At 44.4% G+C, this 27,363-nt stretch overlaps 1 protein-coding gene across 1 annotated transcript in view; it reads right to left on the bottom strand.

The window, feature by feature from the left end:
- The window catches only part of LOC147705721 (sulfotransferase 1 family member D1-like), a 375,399-nt gene that overhangs the window by 270,585 nt on the left and 77,451 nt on the right, over positions 1–27,363 (bottom strand). The gene's annotated exons all lie outside the window — the stretch shown is intronic.

Here is a 27,363-nt window from a genome sequence, read left to right on the forward strand (position 1 = left end):
GGGGGCATATTACCAACAACTAGCGATAACTTGTTTAGAGACAAAAATTATCGCCGCACATCGGCGATTTTTATCGCAGATAAACCTTGCTATTAGCAAGGTTTATCGCAAATGCGATAAAAAACGGCCGCAATGCATGAATATCGCTGAAAAGTCAGCGATATTCATGCATTATCCAGCAAATGCTCTTAGCCATGTTATCCACCTCCCATTGGATAACATGGCTAAGAACTGCTCGCAAATGCGATAAAAAACGGCCGCAATGCATGAATATCACTGAAAAGTCAGCGATATTCATGCATTATCCAGCAAATGCTCTTAGCCATGTTATCCACCTCCCATTGGATAACATGGCTAAGAACTGCTCAGGGCCCCATGAGGAACGCTTTCCATTTAAAAAGGAAAAAATAACATCATAGAAAAGAATCGTTTTTAAACACAGCATATAAATAAATTGTATACCTGCATTCAAGAGGAAATGACTGAAAATGTCCTTGAGACACATGAAAGCGTTTTCTGGAATGCCCTAGCACCATTTTTTGGACATTATTAACATGGCTATGTAACTCCCATAATCAAAATCTAAATTTGCCAAGCACAGGTGGGAGCGTATTTACAAGAAACTTGCACCATGAAGAACACTTTCCATTTAAAAAGGAAAAATAACATCATAGAAAAGAATCGTTTTTAAACACAGCATATAAATCAATTGTATACCTGCATTCAAGAGGAAATGACTGAAAATGTCCTTGAGACACATGAAAGCGTTTTCTGGAATGCCCTAGCACCATTTTTTGGACATTATTAACATGGCTATGTAACTCCCATAATCAAAATCTAAATTTGCCAAGCGCAGGTGGGAGCGTATTTACAAGACACTTGCCCCATGAGGAATGCTTTCCATTTAAAAAGGAAAAAATAACATCAAAGACACTCAAATGCCTTATAAATATGACCCAAAACAACCTATGAAGCTCTAGCAGTACATATCCAGAAATGTAATTGATTTCAAAAATGGTTTTTAAAAACAACATATCTGTTTCAGCTTACATAAGAGACCATGGAATGGGCTTCATATACAACAATAACTTGTGTTACTGCATGCCAGAATGCTACACCGAATATGCAATTACAATTTCTCAAAGTAACAAAATCTATTTCTATATCACTACAGACAAAGCCACAGTTTAAAAACACAGCTTTCTTCATCATTTTCTCCTTAAATCATACTATTCTCTATCTAAAATAAATAAATCTTTTCTCACCTTAGCAAATACTTTTTGAGTTTTGAAAACAGTCTCAGAAATACACCAAATTGTCTTCAGCAGAAGAAAAAGGATGCACTCCAGAGGCTGCAGCTATTGAAAGCACAGAAATACAGATATTCATTTCACATATCTCTCATATGAGCCAATCATAACTCTTCCCTCACTTTTTTCAAATCAAAACCCTTCCCCCCTCTGCCCTCTCTGCCTTTTTTCCATAGCAACGACCTCCTGGAAGACCTCTCATGTTTGCAAATTCACACAACAATGTTTCAATTGAACTCTGAACTCTCAGTGCACCTGCAAATCCAGTGCAATCTTTCATTAAAAGTTTCTTCCTTGACCATTCAAATTACATCTTTCAAAGAACACATCCATGCACCCTAACTTTCTGTTTTCAGAAATGGAAAAGCACCAATCACTGCTAATGAATCATTAGCATTGGAAATCCACAGTTTTTTTTCTTTACAAACTCCTACTGTTTCAACTGCCCTTTCATTACCACACTTCATCTGACTGCAGCCCAACCTTCTCCCACCATGTTTAAGGTCTGGATTGTTGGACATAGTTACATCCACTGGGCTCAAAGGTATGCTGAGAACAGAAATTTACACAACCTCAATTTACAAGATGTGGAAATTAAGTGGTTGGGCCAAAGAGGATTAAAATGTCACCGATTGATACCATTGGTGAAAACCTTTATGCATTTGCCAAAACCTGACCTGTTAATAGTGCACTGTGGAGGTAACGATTTGGGCACTTTGACAGGGGTAGGTCTGGAAATGCTTTTAAAGGACACCTTTGAGCAATTAATGGCACTTTTTCCTCAAACTGCCTTGGTATATTCCAATATATGCCAAAGACAGAAATGGAGGTGGTCCAACCAATTTTGTCCACAAATTGAAAAAGCGAGGAAGCATGTAAACAAATCTGTTTCAGCTTACATGAGATACCATGGAATGGGCTCCTTGTACAACAATAACTTGCGTTACTACATGCAAGATATCTACAGAGGAGATGGAGTTCACTTCTCAGATGAGGGCAACAGAATTTTCATTCTGAATTTAAGACTGTGCATTGGTACCTACTTATAAGTACCTAAATGTACCATAAACCCAAAAGCTCTTCTCAGAGCTACCCTTCATCTGATCACTCACAATTAATATTTTTCTCTAACTTATTTCTGTAATTTTCAACAAACTACGCTCAAAGAGCGCTACCCGGTACGCGAACTGGAAGCTAACCGCGCAAATTTTTAAAAAAAATGTTTTTTCTCCGCACATATGGTCCTCCTCAGCCACCCTCAGAAAACCTGGGGGGTCAAAATACTTGTACCGTGTCCCCTTCTACCCTTTCTGAACATTATTTACCCTCCATTTTATATCTTAATTCGACCGAAACACAAAATGGTGGACTCCCGTTACGCTCCTAGTTCGCGGACCAGACTGCTTCCCGGGAAGCGGTCCAAAAAAAAGGTGGGAAAGTAATTCACAGAAAAACGACTGGAGACACTCTCACCAAATATAGATTAGCTTATACTACATAACAATCCCTTTCATTTTCACAAATTTGATTGAAATTCCATTTAGCCATTAAGCCTGTAGACCTCTCTAAATACCTTGAGGTAAATTACTTCACAAAACACATCTGAAGTGTTGGAATTGACAACCAATGAAAATGTTACTTTCATTTTCTACTTTTATTACCTGATATTTGATTGGTTATATACCTGAATATATATAAAGGAAGAGAAGAAAACACAGCCATTTTGACTACTACTTCTTGTTGTACATCACATTTCAATAGTTACCTAACACTTCAACTTGTCATCATCATCAAGTCAACTTTATTTGGGTTTGTTAATGAACCATAAAAGTACATAACAGTTAAAAAAAGAATACATTTACAACTCATCCAATGCATTGTAGATCTCAATTAGCATATTTGCAGTAATCGGTTGACGTGCGGTTATAATATAACAATAAGGACATAACGATAGGATACAAAAGCTAAGAAATTTCCTTAAAAACAGATAAAAAACTAATTATTACTAAGACGGAGCCATCCACCCACAATAAGCGGGTTACTACACATGGATCAGTCTTCGTCTAGTTAACCACATCGAGAACAAGAATTTAGAAATAGCAGTAACTATCAATGCATTAGTATCAGTTTTTAAAATTCTAAAATAGTCTATATAGTTCCTCAGTCCTAGGTTAACACATAACTGTATATTCCATTTTTTCCTGCTGACAGAATAAGCAGGACAAAACAAGATTACATGGATTAGAGATTCATTCGGATCATTACAACCTGGACAAGGACGAGCTAAACCCAATTTCCATTTATCAGAATAGGAGTAGAGGGGTAATGTACCATATCTGAATTGTAGAAACAATTTTTTTGCTAAGACAGGTTCTATAGCATCTAATTCTTTCTCAAAACTGTAGACATTCTTAAAGTGCAAGAAACTGTCGGTGAGACTAGATGGCCTGGCTGTTCGAAGGACCTCTTCAAGGTTATGATCTTTTATAGACTCAGCCAGGGTTCTCTTTGAGATAGATTTGCATGTGTCCTCCGGATTAGACCAGAGATTCTCCATGCCGATCTTGGACGCATGCCCCCTTATAAAAGATAACCACTTTATCCTCCCCACACCCGGGCGAGCCATAACAATTTTTAATTCTTCTCTATAACACTCAAGCTCCGGGACACTCCACAATCTACGCCAGTAAAGAAGCGGGCGTGAGGCAATTACTTCTGCAATTGGCCTCAGATTTGTATCCAGCCTTAGTGGAACTAGGGGGGTGTTAGTGGGTAAGGAGAGCAGTTGTCTAAGGAATTTGTTCTCTGTTATACTAATCTCGTTCGCTGGACAATGGCACCAGAGTTCTGCCCCATAAAGGGTAGAAGATCTGGTTTGTACCTTGTATATTTCCAGCGGTACACTGACCAGCTTGTGAACACAAGATTTCTGCACTTTAAGGATACCCCCCATAGACTGAGAGAGGGTCAGATTAGCCTTAGTCATTTGTTTCTGAAGGTAAGTTGTTATTTTTAAAACTGAAGTATATTGTGCACTATAACTTGATATGGTAGACTTTTTCTGATAGATATACACTATCCCTCTGTAGTAGTTATGGATTTAGATAGACTTCTCTGTTATAGTTATGAATGGAGTTAGGCTTCTGTTCGTTAAATCACATACACTTTTTTATAGTCCTATTTCCACTCTGATACTATACACTGCCAAAAGAAAAATTCACTGATAAAAACTGCCTATCTAAAATTAATCCCAACAGTGCCCTATCTCTACTAATATATATTTTTTTATTCAAAATTTCAGGCAAAATGGAAGGCGAGCAACAAGTTACATTTTCAATTGAACTGAAGGAGAGCAGCCAAGACAAAATTGATGATTTTATGGATCAAAGTAGAGACCACGAACTTCTACAATGTGTTGAAGCAGTGGATAACCTGCTTCAAAATGAGAAAATGTTACACCCTATATTCAATTTTGACATTTCTGACACTGAAATGTTAGAAAGTTTAATGAAGTATGAAACACAATCAAAATAAAAAAAAAAAATTAAAAATAAAGAAAACAAAAAAAACCAACAAAAACAACAAATAATTAACATACAGTATTAGAAAAGTCTATCATTCTTTTATCCTTATAGTACGCTGCCCAGAACGCTTTCCGGTTCGCGTACTAGGCGCTCACCACGCAAAAAAAAAAAATTTTTTTTTTTTTGCCCTGCTGGGACCTTTTACAACCTCCACATAAAACCTAGGGGGTCAGGGAGGATCTACTATGCCCCCTTATCGAAATTTCCCCCTTTGTTTTGGCCTCCTCTTGTCTCTCGATCCTACCGAGAGACAAGATGGCGGCCGCACCGGACTGTTTAGAATGTTGACAGACACCGAAGAGCCAATCAGCTTTCCGTGCGCAAAGTTCCGTAACGCGAAAAGTACGCGAACCGGATCGCTGCCCGGAGCGCTGTTACAGATATATATCTTGTTTTAAACGTTAATTTCTCAAAATCCACTGAAGCACATATATTGAGACCTAGCAAAGGCACATCGGGCTAACAGTCCCTACAATTTTGCCAAGTTTCGTGGAAATCCATTCAGCCGTTCGGGCTAAAAGTGAGTCCAACCGCCCTATGGAAATTAACATGGGAAAAACGCGTTTTGGGACCCCACTTTTTTCTCGGCCCCCCCTTGACGAACCCCCCCCAAATTTCCAGGAGCTGCTCAGAAACAAAATGTGCCATTTTCCTGAAAATTTCAGCCAACTCCGTCCACAAACGCCAAAGTTATTAGGCATAGAATTTTCAAAAATCCCATAGGGAAAAAATCCTAACTATATATACCTACTGGCGACCGCCAGTAGGATATATATATATATATATATATATATATATATATATATATATATATATATATATATATATATATCCCCCGCAGTCCCACTAAAGTTTGGGAAGCAACAAGGGAGTTACACAGACCTGGATACTTGAAACTTGGACATTCGAGGAAAGACAGTAATGATTTCACCGACCATCGCGCAGAGAGCCAATATGGAAACAGCCAGCGAGGAATTGCAGGAATCAGCATGCCGAGTTAACCACTGATGGAGAAGACTGGAAATGTTGGGATAAACTTTCACTGCAATCCACAGGGCACTCTGCTGAATTGAGGCAAAACCTTTTTTTGAAAAGCAGCGAATGAGAGTTACGAGATAAACAACACATGTGGGACTTCAGGTACCATGATGCCGAGCAAACTGCCACAATGAGGGTGTCCACTAGAGGGCTTGCATAAATGTTAAAAACCACACCTGTAACCCACTTTGAACTCTCACGGACTGAGGCAATGCCTCTGAAGAAGTTTTAAGCAAAACGAAACGCGTCAGGTGCCTCATACTGCCTAATAAATATGCTGCCTGCATCCTGTGTACCGTGTGCGTCTCTTCATCTCTCCAAACAGGGAGAGAATTTTGGTTGATATATATATATATATATATATATTGCACACAGCTCTCCCACAACGAAGAATTGAATACGCACTCACAAAGTCCATACGTTTACCCACGATTTATTTCATAATGGCATTCAGTCTTTCAGCAATTAACACCGACGCGTTTCGCTGTGTACACACAGCTTTCTCACGGTCAATACGTAGATATTCCTGAGCCCCTCCTATTTCTATAGGGGAACCGCCAAACAAGTTTGCTTTTTACTAACGTCATTTCCTGTTTACAAAAAAAACGGAAGTGACTTGGGAATTGTAGTTCTATGTACACTTTTTGACTACTGTTTTAAACACGAATGATACATAGGTATATAGCATTGATTTCCAAATTGCAGTTAAGGTCAAACCATTAATTATTTGTAAACCATATTCCTATCATTTATCTAATGTTATTGTATATCGGCTAGATATACACAAAAGCTACCATTTTAACATTTTTATGCCCTCCAGTGGGCTAATGTTCTCATTGTGGTGTATATTATTAGCCCTCCAATGGGCTTGGCCATACTCAATGTTTACACACAACTTTTATCAATGTTTATGGCTTAATGATCTTAAACATACTTCATTATTAAATATCCAAGTTCATTATTTAGTATTTATAATTGTAGTGATTTCCAAAGTATTTCATCATATTACTGATTCTTATTGTAACCTCTGTCTCATCAGAACAAATACCCAATCTCTATCCCCCCCTCTGTCATGTGGGAGGATTGTTTCCAAGGCATAAAACTTCAAAGGTGTCCAGTCTCCATTATGTAGGAGCTCCATGTGCTTAGCCACAGCATTATTGCGGTCTTTATTCACTGTTGCTCTTACATGTTCCAGAATTCTTTTTTTTAATTCATTTTTGGTGCTTCCAATGTATTTCAATGCACACGGACATTCTACCACGTATACTACATGGGTACTTAAGCAGTTTATCAGTTCTTTTATTTTCCATGTTTTGTTGTTTGGCATTGTTACTTCTTTTTTGTTCACTGCTATTTGGCACACCTTGCAGTGTTGACATTTTATGAATCCTTTTGTTTTCATCCACTGTATTCATTTCTGTTTTTTCGTATGATCTTTGTAGTGGCTTTGTATCAGTCTGTCTTTTAGGTTTTTCGACCTTCTGTATGTTACCTGGGGGTGTTTTCCCATTATTTTGCTTGTTGTAGCTAGGTCCTAACTATAACTACCTACTGGTAGGTAATTATATATATATATTCACTGAAAAAAACATAGGTTTCACACCAGTTATAGTTAGGAATTAGCATTTAAAAAACCTATTAAATTCACTGACAAAACCATAGGTTTCACACCAGTTATAGTTAGCTTGAAATTTTACTGACATAAAACCATTGAAATTCCCACGTTATAGTTAGTTGGACTCACTATAACTTGCGCGCCTGCAATGCACTGCTGATGACGTCACATATTACATCACTCATGACATGGTCAGTGACATCACTCATGACATCACTGATGACACCATCCTTGTGACAGAGTGACAGACCTAATTTCAGTGTAATGTAACGCTTGAAACACATATTCAAAAATAGAAACAAACATTTTCAAAAAAATGGGGATACCCAAACCAGTAACAACAACCAATTCAGTAATTCCACCATCTATATACACATCCACTCATTCATCAACAGTTCTATATAGTCACTCATATATATACTCACTCATCATATGTAGTGATACACCTATACATCCTGTTACACATCAGCAGTCATCCAAAAGTTACTCACACATGCAAATAAACTATTGAACATCCATTTATTTGCATATACATTTATACACACACTACCACCTTACTTCTAAGGAAACTTACACATACTTACTCTCTTAAACAATCACTTATAGAAACACATACTTATTTAAACAGGAACTCCTACAATCTCTCACTATATATACTATACTCACTTATATACATCAATACTGGAAAGGGGCGACCAATCGGTCCCCCCGAACGTATGGTGGAGTACCCCGATCCCCCCGGGAAGCCATTTTGGGCGGGAGGCGCGTCTCGGCTGGTATGCCCGAAGCGGCGTAGCCGGGGCGCGCTTTTTCCCGCCCAAGAGTGGGTTGTCCTAGACACTGAAGCTGTCCGCCACGCCCCTGGAGGCGGGAAGAGGCGGGTTTACGCCCGCCCCGAGAAGAATAAAAGGAGCCACAAGTCAAGGAAGCATCCTCTTGTTCCTGTGCTCTGAAGCTGCACCTCCTCGCTGCACGTGAGCTCGAGACGGAACGAAGAGCCAATTTTGAATTTAGTAATTTCTCTCTTTTCTCTTTCAGCATTACAAATCGCGTCAGGACCTTTCACCTACGTGGGAAAAAATGCCGGGCAAGAGAGTCGCGAAAAAGGTCAGCACCGACCAGATGCTCCGGATGTTGGTGAAAGACATGGCAGAGATGAAGAGAAAAATGGCTGCCAGGGACGGTGCGGGAAGGCCAAAAAGACCCAACCCGATGGAGGCCCCGGCCGGAAGAAGGAAGAGGGCCAGGAATGGGTCAAACGAGGACGAGGTCCCAGTTCCGGAGGCTACCCCGGCGAGCCCTCCTAGACCAGCAGAGATTCCCGCGCCGGCTCCTGCTGAGGGCCAGCGGATCCCCGTTGTGGTTACCCCAGTGGACGAAGGGGACATGCCCCCGGAGTTGCCCGCCCAGTTGGCGGCATGGCTGGGTAATAGCAGCGGGCGTTCCGTGACTCCGGGGGACACGGCCGAGGAGGCCAAGTAATTAATGAGGCAGTTGCGGCAGTCTCGAGAGGCTGCGAAACCTCCTTGTCCGTTTGTTTCCCCGCAGGCTCCAGTAGAGCAACCCGCAGCTGGCACGAGTTCGGCGGCAATGGCGGTCACAGCTTCTAGCTCAGGTAAGCAGCTAATGCCGATTGCGGGGAAGGGGTCTGTACCCTCGAGAAGGGAGAAATTGGCTCAGCATATCCCGATGGAAGTCAAAGAACGGATATGGGCTGAGAAATACGTAAACATGTTCTCCTTGCTAACTGATCATTATGAGATTGAGCATGTGAAAGTTCAGAAGGAACTTATGCATCCGAGTGTTTGGCGCGCAAAAATGGCCGCCTTTAGAGTCGATGAGACGATAGGTAACTGGGGTAGAGCATTTGGCATATTCACTTCGATTATGGGGGAACGGAGACCTGATTTGTTGACCGAGTTACCTGTGTACCAGTCACGTATTATGGAATATTCTCAGACATATGTTGGCAATGAGTGGTTTTGTTATGATAATATTTTTCGTAAGGCTAAAGAGTTCGATACGTGCCTGACGTGGGATTGTTACGACTCCATTTCTTGGCAAAAAATGGAAAAATCAGGCATGTTAAAGGCGCCATTGTTGGGGGGGGGCGGGGGTGAACTTTCCCGCCAACCATCCGGGGCGCCCTTTCGGACAGGGGCAAGTAATGAGCATCACCCAAGGCCGAACGGCAATACAGGTAAAAAAGGGGTATGCTGGAACTTTAACAGGGGAAAGTGTACGAGGCCCCAGGGGTCATGCAAGTTTAGGCATGACTGTGGGGGGTGTGGACAGTCTTCGCATCCCGAGACCATGTGCAGAGCCAAGACGGGTGATAACGGAAGTAGGGCAAGCGCCAAACAGGTCTGACATAGTCCGAGGGGCGGCTTTACCTACACCGGTTGATACCATGGCAATGATTCCTTGGCTCAGCGAATACCCTGATCATGTCTCCGCTGGGGCGTTGCGAGACGGTTTTTCTTACGGTTTCCGCATCCCGGTGGGGAATTTTCAGGGTAAAGCACAGTGTAGGAACCAACTTTCGGTCCTGCATAATACGGCAGTGGTGCAAGCGAAGATTGGGAAAGAAGTAGCCCGGGGTCGGGTGGCGGGACCATTCAACACGCCACCAGTTCCTAATTTTGTGTGTTCACCATTGGGAGTGGTCCCCAAGAAGGACCCGGGTGAGTTTAGACTGATACATAATTTGTCAGCCCCGAGGGATTTGTCAGTTAATGATGCAATAGACCCAGAGCTTTGTTCGGTGCGGTACGCATCCTTCGATGATGCAGTCGCCATGTTGAATCGCCTGGGGCCCGGAGCGCTGATGGCCAAATCGGACATTGAGTCCGCGTTCCGGTTGCTCCCGGTACACCCGGACGATCAGCGTCTCCTGGGCTTCATGTTTCGGGGGCGCTATTACATGGATAAATGTATGCCAATGGGCTGTTCCATATCGTGTGCTTATTTTGAAAAATTCAGTTGTTTTCTGCAATGGGCATTCACAAGGATTACGGGTTTTCAGCATGTCATGCATTATCTAGACGATTTTCTGTTTCTGGGGGCAGCCGGGGACACAGAATGTGCACAGGCTTTGAAAGAATTTTGTGATTTGATGAGACAGTTTGGTGTGCCATTGGCGCCAGGTAAGACTGTGGGGCCCTCAACTTCACTCGAGTTTCTTGGAATAGAGCTCGATTCCGAAGAAGGTTGCTTCCGGTTGCCAGAAGAAAAAGTGCGGAAATTCAGGGCTTCGCTTGAAGCATGTATTAGAGAAACTAAGGTGAACTTGCATCAATTGCAGCAGACTGTGGGGCAGTTGAATTTTGCCCTTAGGATAATGCCAATGGCCCGCCCCTTTTCCCGCTCGATTGCACAAGCCATGGTCGGTCTTAAAGAGGGGCATCACCGCACGAGGCTCTCGGCTGAGATTCGCCAGGACATGCGCATTTGGTTGGCATTCCTGGCGGACTTCAATGGTCAGGTTGTCTGGACGAAGCCGGTGGTGTCCTCCGAAGAGTTGGGGCTGTGGACAGATTCGGCGGGAAGTATAGGCTTTGGCGCCATATTTGGCAATCACTGGTCGGCTCAAGCGTGGCCGTCATGGTGGCACGAGGGTGGGCTAACAAGTAACATTGCCTTTCTCGAACTGTTCCCTATTCTGGTGGCTTTGAAAACATGGCCTGAGGGGTTTAGGGATCACTCTGTGGTGTTCTGGTCTGATAACATGACCGTGGTTGAGTGTATCAATAGTCAGGCAGCACGATGCAAATGGATTCTGAGGTTACTCAAAGAAATTGTTTTACGATGTATGCAATTGAACGTGCTCTTTAGAGCGAGGCATGTGCCAGGGGTGCTGAATCAGGCTGCTGATGCGCTTTCTCGTTTCCGTATGCAGGCCTTCTGGGGTTTTCTGCCCACAGCGGACCCGGTGGCGGCACAATTTCCCGAAGCTCTCTGGTCTCTCGGTGCCCCGAACTACAAAACCTCGTGGGAGAGAGTTTAGCACCCAGGACAAGGAAGGCATATGAAGGGGCGTTCCGTTCCTATTGGTCCTTTTTGGGTGCTGCTAGGGGGGAGCTTTGGGGCCAGGAAGAATTTGTCATAAAGTTTTTACTGTCATTACGCAGGGCAGGCAAATCGGTGGCCACGGCCCAGAGGCATCGGGCCGCCATTTCCTTCATGGCGCGGGCTCATGGTATCCAGGACCCTACAGCGTCTTTCGTGGTACAGAAAGCGCTGCGTGGGTGGCAACGCCTTGAGGGTCGCAGAGTAGATGAAAGGCACCCGATAGGTCTGGATAGGTTGGCCCTGTTACTGTCCGTACTCCCTGCTACATGCTCATCCCAGTCAGAAACAGTGTTATTCCGGGCCACTTTTGCATTAGCATTTCATGGGGCTATGCGGGTAAGCGAACTGGTGGCAAAAAACAAGCAGGATACGGGGGGTGGACTGTGCCGAGAGCACATTCAAGTAAAGGGGGAGACGATGATTGTCTCGTTTGTCAGGTCCAAGACCGATCAGAGCGCGATCGGGGATAGTGTAGTAGTCCAGCGGATTCCCGGATCTCCCATGTGCCCGGTTGCATGCGTTGAGGAGTATTTGGCGCAGAGGGCGGCATCATGGGGGGGACCTTGCTGAGGCATACAGATGCCACCCCACTGACGAAGTTTCAGTTCCAGCGGGTGCTTGCAATGGCAATTTCGGCCGCGGGCCTGAACCTGGGCGAGTTTGGGACCCATTCCTTCCGGATAGGGGCTGCTACAGAGGCTACAGCCAGGGGTCTGAGTGTGGAAAAAGTGAAACAGTTGGGGCGTTGGTCCTCGAATTGTTACAAAAGGTATGTGCGGTTGCACATGTTGTGAAGCTAATATCATGTACTCACGCTTCTTGTTTTTGTTTGGTTACAGTTTCGCAAACCTACGAGGCGGGGCGGACTGTGCAGTAGGCCCGACACCTGGGAACCAGCGGTCAGACATCACCGGCTGAGGAAAGAGTGGTGTGGGTCGTGGGCCACTCATACGCGAGGCGTGCCGCGGACGTATTCAAAGCAGGTGACATGATTCACACAGCTGGGGAATACGGGTACAGGGTGACCTTCTACGGAAGGGGCGGGCTCTGTATTGACCAGTTTCAACCTTTTCTTGAGGGTTTGTTAGGGCGGACAAGGTCACCGCTATCTATAATCATAGTACATCTTGGGGGCAATGATTTGGTGACCATTGGTAGACGACTACTTCTCGAGGCGATACTATCCACAGTAAGTTGGTTGGCGAGAAGGGTTCCAGGGTGCACGATTGCATGGTCCCATATGGTTCCACGGAAGGTGTGGCGGGGGGCTAATTCAGTGTCTGCTATAAATCATTCTGTGAAGAAGATTAATAACAAGCTTGGTAGACTGTTCCGTACCAGTACGTTGCATTCGATTCCTCATGGTTGTATCAGGGGGGACAATATGTATCTAGAGGATGGGGTCCATTTGTCCCGGGTGGGGAATTCTTTACTCATAGGAGACCTCGTAGCCTGGTTAAGGAGTCTGCAACATGACCTTTAGGTAGGAGTTTTGTGGGGGGTCCGGATAGCCGGTCAACTATCCGGCCTGTGGCGGTAAGGTCATGATCGGTGAGCAGTCATTGGAAGATCCCTAGGGGGGGCGTCACCCATTACGGATGGGAGCGCCCGGGGGGAGGTGGCCATTGGCCCCTCAACGGGGAGGCGGTCCCTTCTAAAGGACGGGACGCCTAAAGGAAAGGGAAGGCGGTCAAGGCCCCTCCCTGGATAGGAGGGGCTACGGGCCCCTCCTGGGAATTTCCCGGGGCCAGGACATCTGCGACGGCAGATGTGGTAAGTTGTGTAGGGTGGGGAGGGGGGTCTACGCTACCTTCTAGACACCTCACACGAGTCCTCGGACGACCACGTACATGGCGTCGAGTTAACAGGGGCCCCCGTCAAGACAAGGGAAATTGGTATGGCACATGAGGTGCAGTCCTCTGTGTGGCCGCCCCTCACAAGTGAGGGGGGAGTTCTGGTTTAGGGATCTGACACCGGTTACGACCTTGCCGTTGGCCCTTAACGTTAGGATGTACAATTTCAATTTGAAATGCATTTTGTAAGGATGTTAGTATCGGCTAGGAGAACCTTTGTATTAGATATGTGTTAAGGTTAGCCAAACATCGTAATGTGGATATGAAATTGTACATGATATGAAACTGTTATTTTAATGTTTTGATTTTGTTTCATATTTTTAATAAATACGGCCGGGAGGGTAACTCCCTCCCGCCTTCCAAAAGTTCAGAACTGTTTCCGGTTTCCCAATTCTTGGGGATTGTGTTGAGAGGGGGTGGCGGGTATCTCAGCCATATGGAAAGGGGCGACCAATCGGTCCCCCCGAACGTATGGTGGAGTACCCCGATCCCCCCGGGAAGCCATTTTGGGTGGGAGGCGTGTCTCGGCTGGTATGCCCGAAGCGGCGTAGCCGGGGCGCGCTTTTTCCCGCCCAAGAGTGGGTTGTCCTAGACACTGAAGCTGTCCTCCACGCCCCTGGAGGCAGGAAGAGGCGGGTTTACGCCCGCCCCGAGAAGAATAAAAGGAGCCACAAGTCAAGGAAGCATCCTCTTGTTCCTGTGCTCTGAAGCTGCACCTCCTCGCTGCACGTGAGCTCGAGACGGAACGAAGAGCCAATTTTGAACCCACCCACCATCCCCTGAAGACAGCACGTGGTTGTAGTATAAAGTCTTTTTACGTGGTAGTTGTTTTCTTGCAGGTTGTTTCTGAATAAAGTTTATGAGTCGGTTGCAATAAAGTGGATAACTGTGCAGTATGCTTTATTAAAGACTTTCATCAGAATGATTGGTAATGTTTTAGTGTTTAGAGTGTTGATACTTGATCTGTTTTAGGTAGGAATGTTTCTTTCTTTTAGTCTTAGTCTTGTCGTATTTATTGTTTGGTCGGGCGGTAAGGTCATGATCGGTGAGCAGTCATTGGAAGATCCCTAGGGGGGGGCGTCACCCATTACGGATGGGAGCGCCCGGGGGGAGGTGGCCATTGGCCCCTCAACGGGGAGGCGGTCCCTTCTAAAGGACGGGACGCCTAAAGGAAAGGGAAGGCGGTCAAGGCCCCTCCCTGGATAGGAGGGGCTACGGGCCCCTCCTGGGAATTTCCCGGGGCCAGGACATCTGCGACGGCAGATGTGGTAAGTTGTGTAGGGTGGGGAGGGGGGTCTACGCTACCTTCTAGACACCTCACACGAGTCCTCGGACGACCACGTACATGGCGTCGAGTTAACAGGGGCCCCCGTCAAGACAAGGGAAATTGGTATGGCACATGAGGTGCAGTCCTCTGTGCGGCCGCCCCTCACAAGTGAGGGGGGAGTTCTGGTTTAGGGGTCTGACACCGGTTACGACCTTGCCGTTGGCCCTTAACGTTAGGATGTACAATTTCAATTTGAAATGCATTTTGTAAGGATGTTAGTATCGGCTAGGAGAACCTTTGTATTAGATATGTGTTAAGGTTAGCCAAACATCGTAATGTGGATATGAAATTGTACATGATATGAAACTGTTATTTTAATGTTTTGATTTTGTTTCATATTTTTAATAAATACGGCCGGGAGGGTAACTCCCTCCCGCCTTCCAAAAGTTCAGAACTGTTTCCGGTTTCCCAATTCTTGGGGATTGTGTTGAGAGGGGGTGGCGGGTATCTCAGCCATATCACATATACTAGATTAAAACTTATGTCGTTACTAATGAAGACACTAGTGAGACAGTCATTCACTCACTAACACACACATATACACACTCATCCACCCATACAGTCCTGCACATATGCTGTCTTCAAAACACATACAAACAGTGAGTCAGTCACCAACCCCTGCAGCCACTTATACACAAAGAGAAACACTGATACAAACATTTAAATATTTAAAATATACTCGCTAATATATGTATTCACTAAGATACACTTAATAAGCCAGTTAACCAATCAATTTTTTTTTTTAAAATCATCCATTTACACACTTATTTAAACATTTATTCTTCCATCGACCTTTACAAATACATATATAAAACAAATTTATTTTTCAGAAAGACACACATTCACTGGAAGGTGTCATCAGTGATGTCATGAGTGATGTCACTGACCATGTCATGAGTGATGTAATATGTGACGTCATCAGCAGTGCATTGCAGGCGCGCAAGTTATAGTGAGTCCAACTAACTATAACGTGGGAATTTCAATGGTTTTATGTCAGTAAAATTTCAAGCTAACTATAACTGGTGTGAAACCTATGGTTTTGTCAGTGAATTTAATAGGTTTTTTAAATGCTAATTCCTAACTATAACTGGTGTGAAACCTATGGTTTTTTCAGTGAATTTCAAAGGTTTTTTAAATGCTAATTCCTAACTATAACTGGTGTGAAACCTATGGTTTTTTCAGTGAATTTCACAGGTTTTTTTAATGCTAATTCCTAACTATATAAGACCTGAAAGCCCACCAGGAATCTCCAGTATGCGCCAGGGGACTGCATTGCAGAGAGGTGTAATGAAGCCACAACCCTTTTTACACCTCTCTGCAACGCAGCCCCCGTGCATGTTTGAAGAGAGGGAACTAATTCCCCTTGCATACTGGGGGCCCCTGGGGGCCAATTAGCCCACCTGGAACCTCCAGTATGCGCCAGGGGCTGCATTGCAGAGGTGTAATGAGACTATGCCCCTTGTTACACCTCTCTGCAACGCAGCCCACTGCCGCGTTTGCAGAGGGGGAACTAATTCCCCTTGCATACTGGGGGTCCCTGGGGTCAACTAGTCCACCAGGAGCCTCCAGTATGCGCGATGGAGCTGCATTGCAGAGAAGTGTAATGAGGCCACACCCTTGTTGCACCTCTCTGCAATGCAGGCCACTGGCGCGTTTGAAGAGGGGGGACTAATTCCCCTTGCATACTGGGGGTCCCTGGATCATATCTGCCCAAACACCGATATTCCGAACGATTGTAAATGACTTTTCTTGAGAAACATTTGGATTTGGATTATCATGTCCTATACTTTGCAATTTTTGAAAGACTGACTTTGAGGATGCTATAAATTACTCAAGTCTGCCCGAATTGTGTGGGTAAAATTGATACCTAGTCACTTTGAATAAGAATATACTTATGTCTCGTCTAACATTTGGAAGAAATATCTAGTTATATGACAACTGGATACCGACATAACTTGAAGGAAATAAGAACGCCCTGAAGAAGTTCTGTTGTACAGAACGAAACGTTTCGGCTGGCTGTGGTACATAAACTTAAGAAAATAAAAGCATTTGAATATACACCAAGATTCAGAGCTTCAATAAGGACTCTAAGTGATATGATTTGATTGGACTCATTGTGAAAGTGGTGCTGTGCCAAACTTTGGAATATTCTCCACTACTCTCTACTACTTACTCTCTCCTACTCCACTACTCTCAAATACTCACTGTCTACTACTCATTCTCTACTACTCTACTACTCTCTACTACTCTCTCTCTACTACTCACTCCCTACTACTCGCTACTCACTACTCCTTACTACTCACTATCTACTACTCTCTACTACTCACTCTCTACTACTCTCTCTCTACTACTCACTCTTTACTACTCACTACTACTCTCTACTACTCACTCTCTACTTCTCACTCTCTACTACTCTCTACTACTCACTCTCTACTACTCTCTCTCTACTAGTCTCTACTACTCACTCTACTACTAACTCTCTACTACTCACTACTATTCTCTCTGCCACTCATTCTCTACTACTCTCTACTACTCACTCACAACTACTCACTCTCTACTACTCACTCTTTACTACTCTCTACTACTCACTTTCTACTGCTCTCTTCTACTCACTCTACTACTTACTCTCTACTACTCTCTACTACTCACTCTCTACTACTCACTCTCTACTACTCACTCTAATATTCACTCTACTACTCACTCTCTGCTACTCTCTCTACTGCTCTTTACTACTCTCTACTACTCACTCTCTACTCTCTATTACTCACTCTCTACTCTCTACCTCTCCACCTCTCTCTTCTTCTCTCTCTACTAATCTCTACCTCTCTACCGCTACCTCTCTACCTCTACACCTCTACCTCTCTACCTCTCTCTACACGCACACATATACACATATATGCATATATATATGCATATGCATTTATATATATGTATGTGTATGTATAAAAAAACAACAAAACATTTTTTTTTTAAACAGCTACTTTTAAAACTGTCATTCTTTTTCCCCATGGTACGCTCCCCGGTACGCGCACCGGTGCGCGTACCGGTGCGCGTACCGGGCGCTCCCCCCGCGAAAATCAAATTTTTATTATTTTTTTTTGCCCCGCGGGGCCCTTTTATGGCCCCCACATCAAACCTAGGGGGTCAAGGGGGGTCTACTCTGCCCCCTTATGGTCATTTCCCTCTTTGTTTTGGCCACCTCTCGTGTCTCGATCCTACCGAGACACAAGATGGCGGCCGCTCCGGACTGTTTAGAATGTTTACAGACACCCCAGAGCCAATCAGCTTTCTGCGCGCAAGTCGCGTGGCGCGCCCGGTGCGCGTACCGGTGCGCGTACCGGAGCGCGGCTATAGATATATATATTTTTTTGAACCTTAATTACTCAAAATCCACTGGAGCACATATCTTGAGACATAGCAAAGGCACATCGGGCTACCAGTCCCTACAATTTTGCCAAGTTTGGTGGAAATCCATTCAGCCGTTCGGGCTAAAAGTGAAATCGACCGCCCTATGGAAATTAACATGGGGAAAACGCGTTTTGGGACCCCCCTTTTATCTCGGCCCCCGCTTGACGAATCCCCCCCAAACTTTCAGGGAAGGACCGGAACGCCGCGAGGCCATTTTGAGGACATTTTGAGGCAGATTCGTCAACCGGCGCCAAAGTTATTCCAAATAGAATTTTGAGATTTAACATTGAAAAAAATCCTAACTATAACTACCTACTGGCGACCGCCAGTAGGTAATAATATATATATATATATATATATATATATATATATTCACTGAAAAAACCATAGGTTATAGACCATATATAGTTAGGAATTAGCATTTTCAAAACCTTAATTTACTCGCACAAAACCATAGAAATTCGCATATATAGTTAGTTGCAATAACTATATATCGCTCACCCGCAATCCACTGCTGATGATGTCACATATTACATCATTCATGACATGGTCAGTGACATCACTGATGACATCACTGATGACATCTCAAATGACATCACTGATGACATCACTGATGACAACACCCAGTGACTGTATGTTTCTGTAAAGTTAAAATATGTCTTACATATTGAAGAATGAGTGGATGTATAAGTGTCTGGATGAAGGATTTAGTAGGTGCGTGACTGACTGAGTGAGTGAATAAATATGTCTTACTGAATGCATGGATTAGTGACTAAACTGTCTGAAAGTGTGCATCAATATGTCTGTTGTTGTGCAAACTGCTGCATGGTTTGATCAGTAGCTACATGAGTGGCTATATGGGTTATTGATTGGTTGCCCAAGTATTTGTATGGAAGACTGAGTGTGTGTGTGTGGCTGGCTGGGAGGTGTGTGACTCTGTGCACATCAATGTGTACTTGTATCAGTAATTGTACAAGAGAGTAAGTATGTGTCAGTATATGTTTGAATAAATAAGGTGTTCTGTGTTTAACTGTATAGATGAGGAAATCGAAGTGTGATTGATTATTTACAGGACTGACTAGGTGTGTGAGTAACTCTATGGATGAGTGGCAGTGTTTGAGTGTCTGCATAGGTGTATGAGTGCATATGATAGTGTTGTAATAATGAGTGACTGTATGTATGAGTGATTGTATGGGTGAATGAGTGAATGTGTGTGTAGACGTAGGAATCAGTGAGTGCGTATGTAGTAACTGGTATTGGTGTGTCAATGGTTCTAAAAATGAAACTCTGTATTTAACACTGGGTGTAACAGAGGTTATTTTAGAGTGTGAGGAGGTGCATTGTATTATCACATCAATTATATCATCAGTGACGTGATTATTGATGTCAAATGACATGTCATCAGTGATGTGATCAGTGATGTCAATTGAGATGTCATCAGTGATGTCATCAGTAATGTCATTTGAGATATCATCAGTGATGTCATCAGTGATGTCATTTGAGATGTCATCAGTGATGTCATCAGTGATGCCATTTGAGATGTCATCAGTGATGTCATCAGTGATGTCACTGACCATGTCATGAATAATGTAATATTTGACATCATCAGCAGTGGATTGCGGGTGCGCGATATATAGTTATTGCAACTAACTATATATGCGAATTTCTATGGTTTTGTGCGAGTAAATTAAGGTTTTGAAAATGCTAATTCCTAACTATATATGGTCTATAACCTATGTTTTTTTCAGTGAATTTCAATGGTTTTTTAATAGCAAATATCAAAAGCTGTCAAATGTCAAGTACGTGATAGGTAAAAACATTTTCGTGTTTATGCACGCTGATGTGCTTTGAACGCTGCCCCCCCTCTTTTCTCTTAGTAGTACTCTCTCTTTGCAGATAGTGAAGGGTAGTTAACGCAGGCCTTTGCCCCCGTTGTAATCCGTCGTGCCTACTTGTCTCTCCATTTGATTGATTATTATCCAAGCATTTACTGTTTTAGAATTGATTCTCTTTGGTTCATTCTCTATTTACAAACAAGCACAGAGTCGCAATACTCTGTTTAGTCTTTGCAGATAGTGAAAAATCGTGTAAAAAAACAAAAGTAATCGAGCAACATCAGTAGGCCACTAATGGGATCTTTTTTTGACCTTGCTAAAATAGAAACATTAGGAACAACCCTTCATGAGAAATACGAAACTAGTGAGATGAACTGAGCTCCACACCATGATGGCTGCAAGACAGCTCGGCTCCGCCACCCACCCCGTCCAAAATAACGATAAACTCTATGCAAATATTATAAATATATACAACACACCAGCAAAGTAACAGGGTAAAACATTTTATTAAATAACTATTTACATAACTATTTTATACTTTTTGTTGCCTGATCCGGCTAGCTCAATCGATCGAGCATGAAACTCATGCACTCTGATAGCAAGCGTTGCTGCTGATGCTATGCAGACAAAAACTGGTTTTCAGTTTGTACATTCTTCAAGATTTTTCCATCCAAGGCTGGTTGAGAGTTTGTAGAACGATCGCTTCAGATTTTCAACATACGGTGTGGTGGCGCGGACTGGGAGGGGGCGCTTGGCTCCTGCCCCCGCCCCAAGTCGTGTTGCCCTAGTGTGGCCTAAGATCGCCCCCGACATAGGCGGCCGGCTCCGGGGGTCCGGCAGAACTTTTTGCCTTTTGATGACTCTTCCATTCTGGACCTTGTCCCACAATCCGTTTGACCTGAAGACACACTGTAGTGGGGCGCCCCTTTACCGTTTCAGTTGCCATTCCGCCCGCTTTTGCTACACTGTGCCTCTTCCGCCATTCAGCTGTTTACCGCCCGCTCTTGCGACTACAGCGTCTCGCTCACCATGTAGTTGAGTTGCTCCTGCTCTTGCGATGCAGCGATAGGCGGCTGCCACAGGACTCTCAAAATGGCGGCCGGCTCTTCAGATTTGGGCGTGGTCCACTAAAATGGCCCTGGGACACCTTGGAACTCGGACGCTTGTCTGCTAGGGCTTGGGCCCCATTCTCGAAAGCGTCCCCTCAGACTTGAAGATTCTACAAAAGTCTTGGGGGCCCCCGACTCCCGCAGGCTTCTGGTGGGGAGCGGCTGCCATGATTGCTCGTGGAATGGCCACGACTGAGCTACGAGATGGTGGTGCTCTCATGCTGACGCCAGCTTCAGTCTGAAACATCCAGAAACACTGTAGACTACCAATTCGATCAGTTCCGGTAGCGCCCCAACGTGACCCGGTAGAGAAGAACTTGCCCTCCCCTCTTTGACTGATGGTTCTTGTTGCCTGTCCCTTCTGTTGTCATTTAACAGAACTTTTTAGACTGCTGAAAGGGGTTGTGGTCCGACCGCTGGTTGGAGGAGACATTTTGACTATATTCTGGACCTACGTTGTCGCGTAATGCGTTATATGACACGCCGCGTTAGCGCACCCGGAAGTGCTCCGGTGCGCGAAGCGCAGCTTCCCGGAAGCGATCCGGGGCGCGGCGCGCAGCGCGTAACGTAAGCATAACAGGTCATGTGACTTGTTAATAAAACTTTTCATTGGTTCATTTTACTTTTGTTATTCTAATGATGAAAGGCTTGGTCATATGACCTAAAAATTACGCTTTTTATTGCTTTCGAACATTATTTATTCTTAAACATATATGTTATAATGTTCCAGGCTAATGTACTTTCCCGGAAAATTTACAACTGTCCTGCAAGTAAAATATATTCCTTTTTCGAGAAAAAGGGCGTTTCTTCGTCCCATGACGGAGCCGTTGAGCAAAAGAGGCTCGGCCTGCTGTCTTAGTCGCCGATACGCCTGAATATCAGATTCTTATCGATCACTTTATGTTGCAGGAGTAGAAAACACAACAGCCCTTGACCATTTATCTTTACTGCATTCCTGCGTATTATACCTTTTATCCGTCATGTAATTGGACTGCTTTATTTCACTTGCCTTTTACTGATTCGAAAACAGTCACTAAAATTAAAAACTTTACCAATGTAAATACTACTACCATGTTTTGTTTTAAAAACCTTTATTGTGAAAATGTCAGTATACAAATACGGGCCTATAACCACGTGGGCTGGCCACGGAGCAAACTGGAATCGTATATGATGAGGAGACATTTACACTGTAGAGGAACGTAACAAGCGGGCCATTAGGTTGCAAGAACTAAGGTGTCTAACAGTTGCGGAATCGGTGGACGTACATTTTGTAATTAAAATACGACAGGACCACTTACAATAAAATTATCTAGATATACATTTGCGGGCAAGTACCATGGGTGACGTTAATTCGAACTTTCAATAGTACAGTAATCAATAACACATCAGAACTTAATATCAATAGGGATGTCGAAATATTCAATCAATTCTCGTCCCCGCCCGCCATGTGCTTCAAAACTGCATACGTATCTCGTGATATCAAGGTTGTGCAACCAGTACACAACAAGGAGTTACGAGTCCCATTTATACCGGCGCCATTTTGGGCGAGGCCGGGCAGGTCCAGGATATAGTCAAAATGTCTCCACCAACCATCGACTATAATGATGTTCATAAGCTCTATTTATTAGAGTAACACTCATCTGTCCACATGAAATTAATTTGCCACAATCTAAACATGTCATTTTAATCTTTCCAAAGTTCTTCTGAATATTTGGGACCGTTTCCCTTGCCTCTGATGCTGTCATTGGTGGATGTACTGGCAGGTCGGGGGTTGTCCACCAAATCTCTCATTTGTGCAGCACTATAATTAATCGGTGCCACCTCTCCATATGACGATGCATGGTATAATTACCATAACTATATTTCGGCTCGTTTGCGCCGACTCCCCCCCCCCCCCTTCGGGCACCCCACGCCGACTTTCGGCGCAGCATTGTAGGATGGCCACACCAGTGCGGCAACTTGCTGGACACCACCTCGGTGCCAACCGGATCTCAGCGCCTTGTGGTGTCTTCCATTCAGAAAATATTGTTGGCAGCATTTTGAAAGGAAAGATAAACAGCCGTTCTCCTAGTGAGTCTCACATTGTCACATTTAGGAAGAATGTTGAAGAGTAGTATGTTGAAAATCTGAAGCCATTGTTCTACAAACTCTCAACCAGCCTTGGATGGAAAAATCCTGAAGAATGTACAAACTGAAAACCAGTTTTTGTCTGTATAGCATCAGCAGCAACGCTTGAGTCAGCTTGGTGTGAAGCCGCCATTTTGATTCAATCAATAGCGTCCCCCTGCACACATTCAGGGACCTGGTCGTGTCTTCAGGTCAAACGGATTGTGGGACAAGATGCAGAAAGGAAAAGGAAAAAAGTTCCGCCAGACCCCGGGAGCCGTCCGCCTATGTCATGGGCGATCTTTGGCCACACCAGGACAATAGTGAAGCTGCAGCAGGTGCAAATAAGCTTCAGACAGTGTTACAAGCGCTGCTCAGAACTCTCAACTATGACACCACCTCGGTGCCATCCGGATCTTGGCGCCATGTGCTGGTTCCGGCCTATTCACACATCGGTCCACTACTGACACCACCTCACAGGCCAACGGGGTACTCCACGCCGACTTTCGGCGCAGCATTGTAGGATGGCCACACCAGTGCGGCAACTTGCTGGACACCACCTCGGTGCCATCCAGATCTCGGCGCGTTGTGCTGCCTTCGGCCTACTGTAGCCGCAAGTGTGGACGCAACTCAGCTGGATAGCGAGTGAAACACCAAGGGGCGCCCCACTGCTGCCGAGGAGCCTCCATCTTGGGGGCGACGCACAGCATCACATTGCTTTCCAATGCAGTCAGATCCTCAAACAGTCCCCACTGACTGACGCGACCTCACAGGCCAACGGGGCGCCCCACGCCGACTTTCGGCGCAGCATTGTAGGATGGCCACACCAGTGCGGCAACTTGCTGGACACCACCTCGGTGCCATCCGGATCTTGGCGCGTTGTGCTGCCTTCGGCCTATTCACACATCGGTCCGCTACTGACGCCGCCTCACGTGCCAACGGATTTTCTACGCTTTTTATAGCCCTATGCCGCATAACAGGTCATGTGACTTGTTTATAAAACTTTTCATTGGTTCATTTTACTTTTGGTTTCCTAATGATGGAAGGCTTGATCATATGACCTAAAAATAACACTTTTCATTGGATTAAAACATTTTTTTTTCCCAAACGATGAAAGCCCCACCTTGTTTCTGGATGTTTCAGACTGAAGCTGGCGTCAGCATGAAAGCACCACCATCTCGTGGCTCCGTCGTGGTCATTCCGCGAGCAATCATGGCATCCGCTCCCCACCGGAAGCCTGCAGGAGTCGGGGGCCCCCAAGACTTTTGTAGAATCTTCAAGGCTCAGGGGACGCTTTCGAGAATGGGGTCCAAGACCTAGCAGACAAGCGTCCGAGTTCCAAGGTGTCCCACGGCAATTTTAGTGGACCAGGCCCAAAAAGGAAAGAGCCTGCCGCCATTTTGAGAGTCCTGTAGCAGCCGCCTATCGCTGAACCGCAAGAGTGGGCGCAACTCAGCTGAATGGCGGATTTTGGCACAGTGTTCCAAAAGCAGGCGGAATGGCAACTGAAACGGTAAAGGGGCGCCCCACTACAGCAGACGAGCCTCCACCTGGGGAGGCCCGTTCACGCTGCCTCCCCCCCCCCCCCCCCCCCGGGCGCCCCACGCCGTTTTTCGGAGCAGCATTGTAGGATACCAAAACCAGTGCGGCAACTTACTGGACATCACCTGGGTGCCATCCACATCTCAGCGTGTTCTGCTGCCTTGGGACTATTCGCACAACAGACCGCTACTGACGAGGCCTCCCCCCGCACCCCCCGGGACGCCCCACGCTGTTTTTCGGAGCTGCATTGTAGGATACCAAAAACCAGTGCGGCACCCAGGTAACATCACCTGGGTGCCGTCCAGAACTCAGCACGTTGTGCTGCCTTGGGACTATTCGCACAAAACACAGCTACTGACCATTGTTGCTTCTTTTTTCAAAAAAATGTTTAAATGTATTTACTGTTTTTGTTGCGTTGTATATATTTATAAGTTATTAAAGTTTTATAATCCTACTACTTTGATGTACAAAGAGGCATCCCTGGAATCTTCCGCTTCAGGCTCGGACCCACACACCCTCACAGTGAGAATCCCCTCCCCAAGCACAATACAGGATGGTTATCAGATAGTAGGAACGCGTGTGGTGTGACGGATCTCATCGGGTGGGGGCCTTGATCTACTGTAACTCCTTTGAAGAGGGGTGATTCTTTACAGCTGGGGCCATAAACTACATCTGCAGGGCTAGGTGATAGCCTGGGACCGGCCTGGACAATCGGACACAGAGGAAGAGGAGTGTCAGAGGGTGCGGTAGTGAATAGGTTGAAAGGGAGGTGTCGGGCGGGCACAGGGTGTGATTCTCAGAGAAGAACAGCGCAGATGGGAGGAGGTTTCTGGCCCATGCATGAGAGAGAGAGCGGGGGTGACCAGTGCGTGGGGGAGATGCTTGCGAGGGTGGGGAGCCATGCTGAGGATCGGCGGCGTGCAGAGAGTGGGTCTGGTCAAGGCATCTAAAATGGCTGCCGTGCTCAACAAAAGTGTGGCATTGCAAAAAAGGCAAGATGGCGCAGACAATGTTTATCAATAAGGATTAATTTATAACAATTATTTTTAACAAAATATTTACTCGCAGTGACAAAATGGCGGTCAACACTTCCTGATTTCCATCGCATCGAACGTTAACAGACGTCACGCAGCAAAAAAAAAAAAAACGCTCACGCACAGCCGCTGGAAGACATGTATCAACATGTATGAGCCTCCTCAGCCACCCTCAGAAAACATAAGGGGTCAGGATACGTCTCCCGTACCCCCTTATACCCTGTAATTTAATTAAACCGAAACACAAAATGGCGAATTCCCGTTTCGCTACCAGTTTGCGGCCCGGTTCGCGAACCGGGAAGCGCTTATACCGTGAAAAATCAAATTTTTTTTATTTTCCCCACGGGACCCTTTAATAACGCCAACATCATTCCTAGAGGGTCAAGAGGGGTCTACCTTGCCCCCTTTCATTAAATTCCCCCTTCGTTTTTCTCCTCCTCTTGTCTCTCGATCCTACCGAGAGACAAGATGGCGGCCGCTCCGGACTGTTTAGAATGTTGACAGACACCGGAGAGCCAATCAGCTTCGCTTCGCAAAGCTCCGTTACGCGAAAAGTACGCGATCTGGAGCGCTATCCAGGACGCTGTCACAGATATATCTGTTTTTTAAAACGTTAATTTCTCAAAATCCACTGGAGCACATAAATTGAGACCCAGCAAAGGCACATTGGGCTAACAGTCCCTACAATTTTGCCAAGTTTCGTGCAAATCCATTCAGCCGTTCGAGCTAAAAGTGAGGCCAAACGCCCTATGGAAATTAACATGGGAAAACGCGTTTTGGGACCCCCCTTTTTTCTCGGCCCCCCTTGACGAAACCCCCCCAAAATTTCAGGGGCTGCTCAGAAACAAAATGTTCCATTTTCCTGAAAATTTCAGCCAATTCCGTCCACAAACGTCAAAGTTATTAGACATAGAATTTTCAAAAATCCCATAGAGAAAAAATCCTAACTATATATACCTACTGGCGACCGCCAGTAGGTAATATATATATATATATATATATATATCAATGAATTTAAATTTAAAATATTTGAATATTTGAACATACGTTTTTCATTTTCATTTATTTTATAATGTTATATATGAAAAGGTACAAACAAATATATATATATTTATTAGTACCTTTTCATATATACAATTATAAAATAAATGAAAATGAATAGTTTATTAATTGTTTTAAAGTAAATATACACATATATATTACATTTTATATACGTATGTTCAAATATTTTAAATTACATTTCTTTGCTATATTTGTTAAAATGTATATTAAATCTCATTTATTTTTTAAGTTCATTTTATTATTTAATATATTTAATATTACTTTTTATACATTTATTGAAATTGATATTTTGTGCAACTATATTTTTACATTGATATTTTTTTCTATATTTTTGTACTTACCATTATAAATATAGGATGTCGATATTTTTGACATTGATATTTATAATTTGATATTTGTGTATAGTGAACCGGCCTCCTGCTAGCCAAGCACCTTGTGGCAATGAGATGGGCCCGTGGTCCAACCC

This window comes from Lissotriton vulgaris, chromosome 7 (genome assembly GCF_964263255.1).
Source record: "Lissotriton vulgaris chromosome 7, aLisVul1.2, whole genome shotgun sequence".
NCBI classification, from domain to species: domain Eukaryota; kingdom Metazoa; phylum Chordata; class Amphibia; order Caudata; family Salamandridae; genus Lissotriton; species Lissotriton vulgaris.